This window comes from Epinephelus moara, chromosome 7 (assembly GCF_006386435.1).
Source record: "Epinephelus moara isolate mb chromosome 7, YSFRI_EMoa_1.0, whole genome shotgun sequence".
Classification (NCBI taxonomy): Eukaryota; Metazoa; Chordata; class Actinopteri; order Perciformes; family Serranidae; genus Epinephelus; species Epinephelus moara.
This window is the reverse complement of record NC_065512.1, coordinates 31,891,110-31,897,109: the sequence shown is the minus strand read 5'-3', so window position 1 is coordinate 31,897,109 and position 6,000 is coordinate 31,891,110.

Here is a 6,000-nt window from a genome sequence, read left to right as displayed (position 1 = left end):
AGTGCTCACTAACACAGATTTAGACAGATTTGTGAACAATATTTGAGAGAAATGGTCTTTTGTGTGTATAGAAAATGTTTTAGATCTTTGAGTTCAGCTCATGAAAAATGGGAGCAAAAACAAAAGTGTTGCGTTTATATTTTTGTTCAGTGTATCTATGTTTATCGTCAATTAAAGTTAAGAAATCTTGTGGATTAGATTCAACTTGACTGAAGTAAATTAAAGCTTGCTGACACAAGGGATTTGACACATTGTGGATGTAGAACGCAGACTCACAGTGAGTATTGCTTCAATAATATCTTTTTTCTAATAAGTTTTTTCTGTTTTACCAATGATAGGTGCATATACGTAGTCATATCTTAACTTGAGTTTGGAGGACGTGTTGGACAGAAGGTTGGGAAGTTGTGGGGCTTTTTCCAATTGTAAGCTAGAAACACTGCAAATTATAGAGCTAAGTGGTTCACATTACTTAATGCATCCTTGCATTCTTTTCTTAAGTCTCCCTATACAGTTCTTCTGTGAGCTCTGTGGTTGCTCTGTACTCATGTCTGTTTGTTGGGGGGGGGGGGGGGGGTTTGAGAGAAAGAGAACAAACTTTATGGACTTAGGATCTGGTTTTTATATGTACGATGACATCAGATGGTCTTTCTTTAGAATCCAAACTCCTTTTCATTCAATGGAAGGCGTGTCTATTGGTCTTCACATAAGGAGCCAGAGGCTTTGGGTTGGATTTCCAGGTTTATATTACACTCAGCATGATTCACAGCAACCCAAACCACAGCATATATATTCCAAAACCAAGTCTTAATCAAGGTCAACCGCTGTGCCATTTAGGATATTTTCGAGCATCCGAGTCAAGCTTAAAATAACGAGCCTGTTCTCTCACAGGGCAGAAAGGAGCCATGGAAATGTTATGCCAACCCACACACTGGGGGTGGGTTTTTTTTGCCTGAAACTGAAGGAAGTCTGTGTGTTTAAGTGGCTGAGAAAAAGCTCAAGTTATCTGGGTTTCTCTAACAAAGTAACCCTTTTGCCAACATGTAAACCCTCCTTGAGATTTTGGCTGCATTCCCCACAAAAACCCACTTTAAAGATATGAGTTTTGTTCACAAAGAGACCAGCTCAGGTGACTCTAAGTTCAAACCCAACAGCACAAAGCTAATATTGACCAACATGCAGCATTATAAAGCTGTACTGTAAATGTTTTGTCTTCATCGTAGGTGCTCAGCACAAATTCATACCTTTACATCTTTAAATACAGAATGCTTTGTATAATTAATTTAATCTATTTAATAATGAATTGAATTTTGATATACCCTACATCATGTAATTATGCTTTAAGTTGCAGTTGGCTTTTTGGCCACTTGAGGGCAGCTGAACAAGTTGTACATGCAACATTACTTGCTCAAATGTGTTAGCAACATTAGCAATCATTCATCTTATTTCTAGCCACCTTAAAATGTGAGCCCAGCATTCACACTCCCTTTAGCTCTGTTTGGACAACCTGGCTCTTTAGCTCCATTATGTTTACTGGGTAGCTGTTAACTTAGGCTTCTTCACATTACACTTCAAACTCCAGGAAATGAAATGTACTTATTTAAAAGTTTGAGATTTGCCTTTTAGTTTGGAAGACTTTAGTAGACATTTAACAAAGCTGTTAATGTTCAGTGTCTGAATCTTGAGATGCTGTGAGCTGATCTGTGTTCTGCAAATGACAATACCACAAATGTGTTTAAAACATGAACAAGTACCCATGGTCTCTTTTTTTGTCATGCACATAGACTGTATAAAAGAAGTGGATGTAGCCAGTGTGATGTCACTGATTGGTTTGTGGAATACTGTTTTGAAGTCTTGAGTTTGGCATTCTAACCATAGCCGTCCTTTTTTCTATGGGTCTAGAAGTGACTATATTTGAATGAGAGAGTGAAGCTATGAAGGAGTTAGGGGTGGACGCACTCCCACCTATTGGGCAACCTGATTGCACCTGACTCTATGCCGTGCAAAATCAAAAACACAGACAACAGTAAACAGTGCCATCGATACGCATTGAAATGCTTCTCTCCTGACTGACAGGTCACTGTGGCCCTAAAGCATACTGTGCGTTATCATCTATTTTACTTCAAATAGGACCATAATTTACTAAATGCACATCATGCTGTATTATAAAAGACTGGAAACTAACAACTGAGACCATTAATTCAACAGCAAAATGTTTACTGGTAATTAATCAAGTGAGGAGAAGGTTCATTTTATTGTAGACTACTACACAATCAGTTTTCTTTTTGTAGTCAGTGGAATTGCCCCCTGCTGACTATTAGAAAGAATGCAGATTCAAGGCACTTCTGCATTGGCTTCACTTTTCACGTCCTGTTGAGACAAGAAACTTCATTTGATCCTTGTAAAGAGTTGGAATGATGTCACTGTACCTTCTGCCTTTCAAACAAACCAATATCAGGTTCTGTGATCAATGGTAAAATGTTTTTCCTTCTTACTTCAGCAGTTATATAAAAGGTATACCTCAAGTGTCAGGTGACAGAAAAACAGCTCAAGAGCAGCTCAAAAACAGATCAAGAACAAACAGGTTGGATTTTATGTAAAGGAAGGAGTGTCAGTGTTTGAAAAAAGGGTTGGTGTGAAAGCTTGAGTTTTCAAATGCGTAACTGATGCATAATTGTGATCCCTTAGGATCACAAGGCATTGCATGCAGCTGAAGATTAACATGCTAGGTGGGGCTATGTGTGAATGCCAATGAACTGAGTGAACATCAATCTGACAAGTCACAAGAATTGTATTTTCATTAATATGAAAATTTTCTTTGTGCCTGTGGTCAAGTACATAATGTTGAATAATAATTGTCATATTGACTTAGCACTGGACTCCGCCAAGTGGTTGGATTTTTTTGATTACCAGAGAATGACATGGGTATAACTAATAGACAGCAAACAAATCCCATAAGGCAACAGTCCAGAGGACACAAAGAAAGAAAAGCTGATAAAGACCAAGATTCATTCAGTGACCTGGAAACTTTATTCTTCTTAAGCCAGTGGAACCAGTTCAACCCTCTGCCTTCATAAGAGCAAATATTGACCTTTTCTAAGAAGAATGAGCATCACACTACATACCAGGCATAATACATGTGCAGAACTTACACTACTGACACAATATTTACACAGTGACAGAGGCATAAAGGGATAAACAGGAGGTTACACAAATCTAATATTTCATGTATTCATCATTCACTTATAAGCTCTCAGTGGATGTTTAGTATTTGGTGCCTCAACAACAGCATTTGTTCGCAAAGCTCATGACTTTGCACAGAATATCTGTTTAACAAGAGGCTGTTGGCGAGACATGTGTCTTCAGTTTATTGTCACCTCTTCATTGTTGGGATTGTTGCTGCGTATAACACCAAGACTTTTGTGTCTCTACAACAGCTTTACTTGAGCATTGAATATAACCCTGCAAAACAGGAGACATGACCTGGCCTTTCCCTCTGTGAAACACACATGCAGGCACACTCATGTACACACAGGCCGACAAGCTGCTCAGAAATAATAAAAACAGCTTGCCTTGTTACAGCCTCAGGCTTTTCTTGTGCAACCCATGAGTTCATGTTTTCTTGCTACATAACTGAGGCCATCCAGTCTCAAAAATAAGGCAATGTGTCCATACATGTCGGGACAGTTAAGTGGCCACTGATAGACAACAGTGCCATTGTGACATACTGGCGCAGGCCGGAATAAACTAGAGCACAATATGAGAAGTTGTTTTCTTGCTTTAAATCGCACGAATGCATAAAGTCATGGGTGGAGCGTGCCCAATGTGCCAGGAAGGAAACCTTCCTGTTAGCTCAGAGACAGCAGTTAGCAAGCATGTAGCCATCTGGTGAAAGTCATGAATGTTAATAATGTGGCAGACTGTTTTACTCAGACACTGGTGAGAAAGAGGAGAGTCAGGAGTTTAACTAGGTACTTATTTTAACCCAAACCATTACCTTTCTCTACCCCTGATTAAGTCGAGTTAACTAACCAAACCTTTACCACAGTGTTGTCAGATCATCAAACCATTCCAGAGGTGGTTTGTAACAGATTTGGAGAGCACAGACAAATTACGTCCTCCTACCAGTGGAGAAAGATCAGAAAACACTGCCATGTGTTGTCCTAATGAGCAGTTACAAATGGTGTATTTTGTTTAAAGTGAAAACAGGCAGGTTGTACCTCATTATGAGGTAAATGTAATGGCTATAGAATAATGACACCATCAGCATTTAGATCAGTTCCCTTTTAGCTTTGCTTTCACTGTGCAACTCTGTCTGCCACCAGGTACAATCTTCTGGGAAAATGAAGGCTCCATCTATCTATCTAATTGAATTTCCCCTCAGGGGGATTAATAAAGTATATTTAAAAAAAAAAAAGACATAAAAGAGGCGTGTTAACTGTCGTGAAACCAAAACAGACAGGACAGGGGCGCTTTTGTTTTTCTGGATAGCTATTGGTAGCTTTCCCCAGTTACCACTGGACAAAACTGGATACAGCATTGGAGGCGGGGCCCTGTTCTTTCCAGTAAAAGTTGCTCAGTTGTGCATGAAACCAAAAAAGTTGACTTCTGTGTATGAAATTATCTGGATCTTCTGCTCTGCTCCCATATCCTCGGGCCACTCGAGACTTTCACCTGCTGAACAGCTAACTTTTAGCAGCCGAGCAGCTAACTTCCAGTTTAGCCCTCTGCTAACTTGAATTGGGATACAATTATTTAATCAGGCAATTCTTGACAATTTTTGAAATGTTATCGGACCAAATGGATCAAATGCCAATTTTGCAGGGGGTTGTGATGCTCAAAAAAAAAAATCCATTGATTTACAGACATCTCTTTCACTTTCTAAGTCTATGGGATGAAGTCTTTTTGGGCCCATCTGTCAGACTGGGGAATTGTAATTCTGTGGTTTAACCACTATGTCAAATTGGCCTCAAAGCTCAGCGCTGTTCCTGGGGGCCTTGGTTACTATCCCCAGTAGTGAAAATGGCAGACTGAAAAAAACGAAGTGGGCTAACTGTGAAAACTCTACTTGATTGGTGATTGCTAGGCTCTGAGGAAAACAGAAAGTGATCCAGTTGTCTTTACAACAACTGCGGTAACAATAATACACTTGGAAACACTGGATTTTGCAGTAAAAGTGCCCTTAACTGTCACTGACCTATCAAACTAAAGCCTAGTTCACATTACACGATTTTCACCCTGATTTTGCATCGCGGAGACTATCGTAATCTTTTGAGTGTTCATACCTGGCGACGTGTGTTTCTGTCAGTGGGAGTCTCGGCAACTGCGTTAGGACCTGTGTGTGCACGCCACAAGATTTCTCCACTGAGCCCTCGCCGACAGAGCCCCAGATAACGTGGTGACGTCACCAAACTTGGAGACGACACATCGTAAAGGCATGGATATTCTTTATTATCCTGGGTCCAAACACAACGCGCTCTGTGATCCTGTGGATCACCATTGTTGTTGTTGCTTGCCTGCCGGCTTGTCAGTGTTGCCAGATCTTGGGAGAGAAAAAAGCAACCAGGGCTATGGAAACAAGCCCAAAAGAAGCGACTATCATGCGTTTAAATAACTTATTATACGGATATATATAGAGGAAGGTGACGTTTAGAGAGCAAGCCCAAATAAGCAACTCCACTTTAGAAACAAGCCCAAAGTTGCGGCTAATAAGCGGACCTGACAAGTGGCAACCCTGCAGCTTGTCCTCCTCGCATTTCTTCCGTCCTCCTGCGTGCTGACTTGGGACGTATCCCACCTCTCATTGGCTGATGCTTTTTGTCAGTCGTGTCAGACTTCTCCAGTTTTCTAGCATGCCAGATATCCAGTCCCAGTCATAGACGAGGGGGCGACTTGCTCGTAGGCTTGTTCACACATGAGGACTCGTCGTAATAGACTATCTGCCTAACCACCTCCGACCCAAGGTGGCTCTCAAGATCCTCTGTGATGTCAAAATTGCGGTGA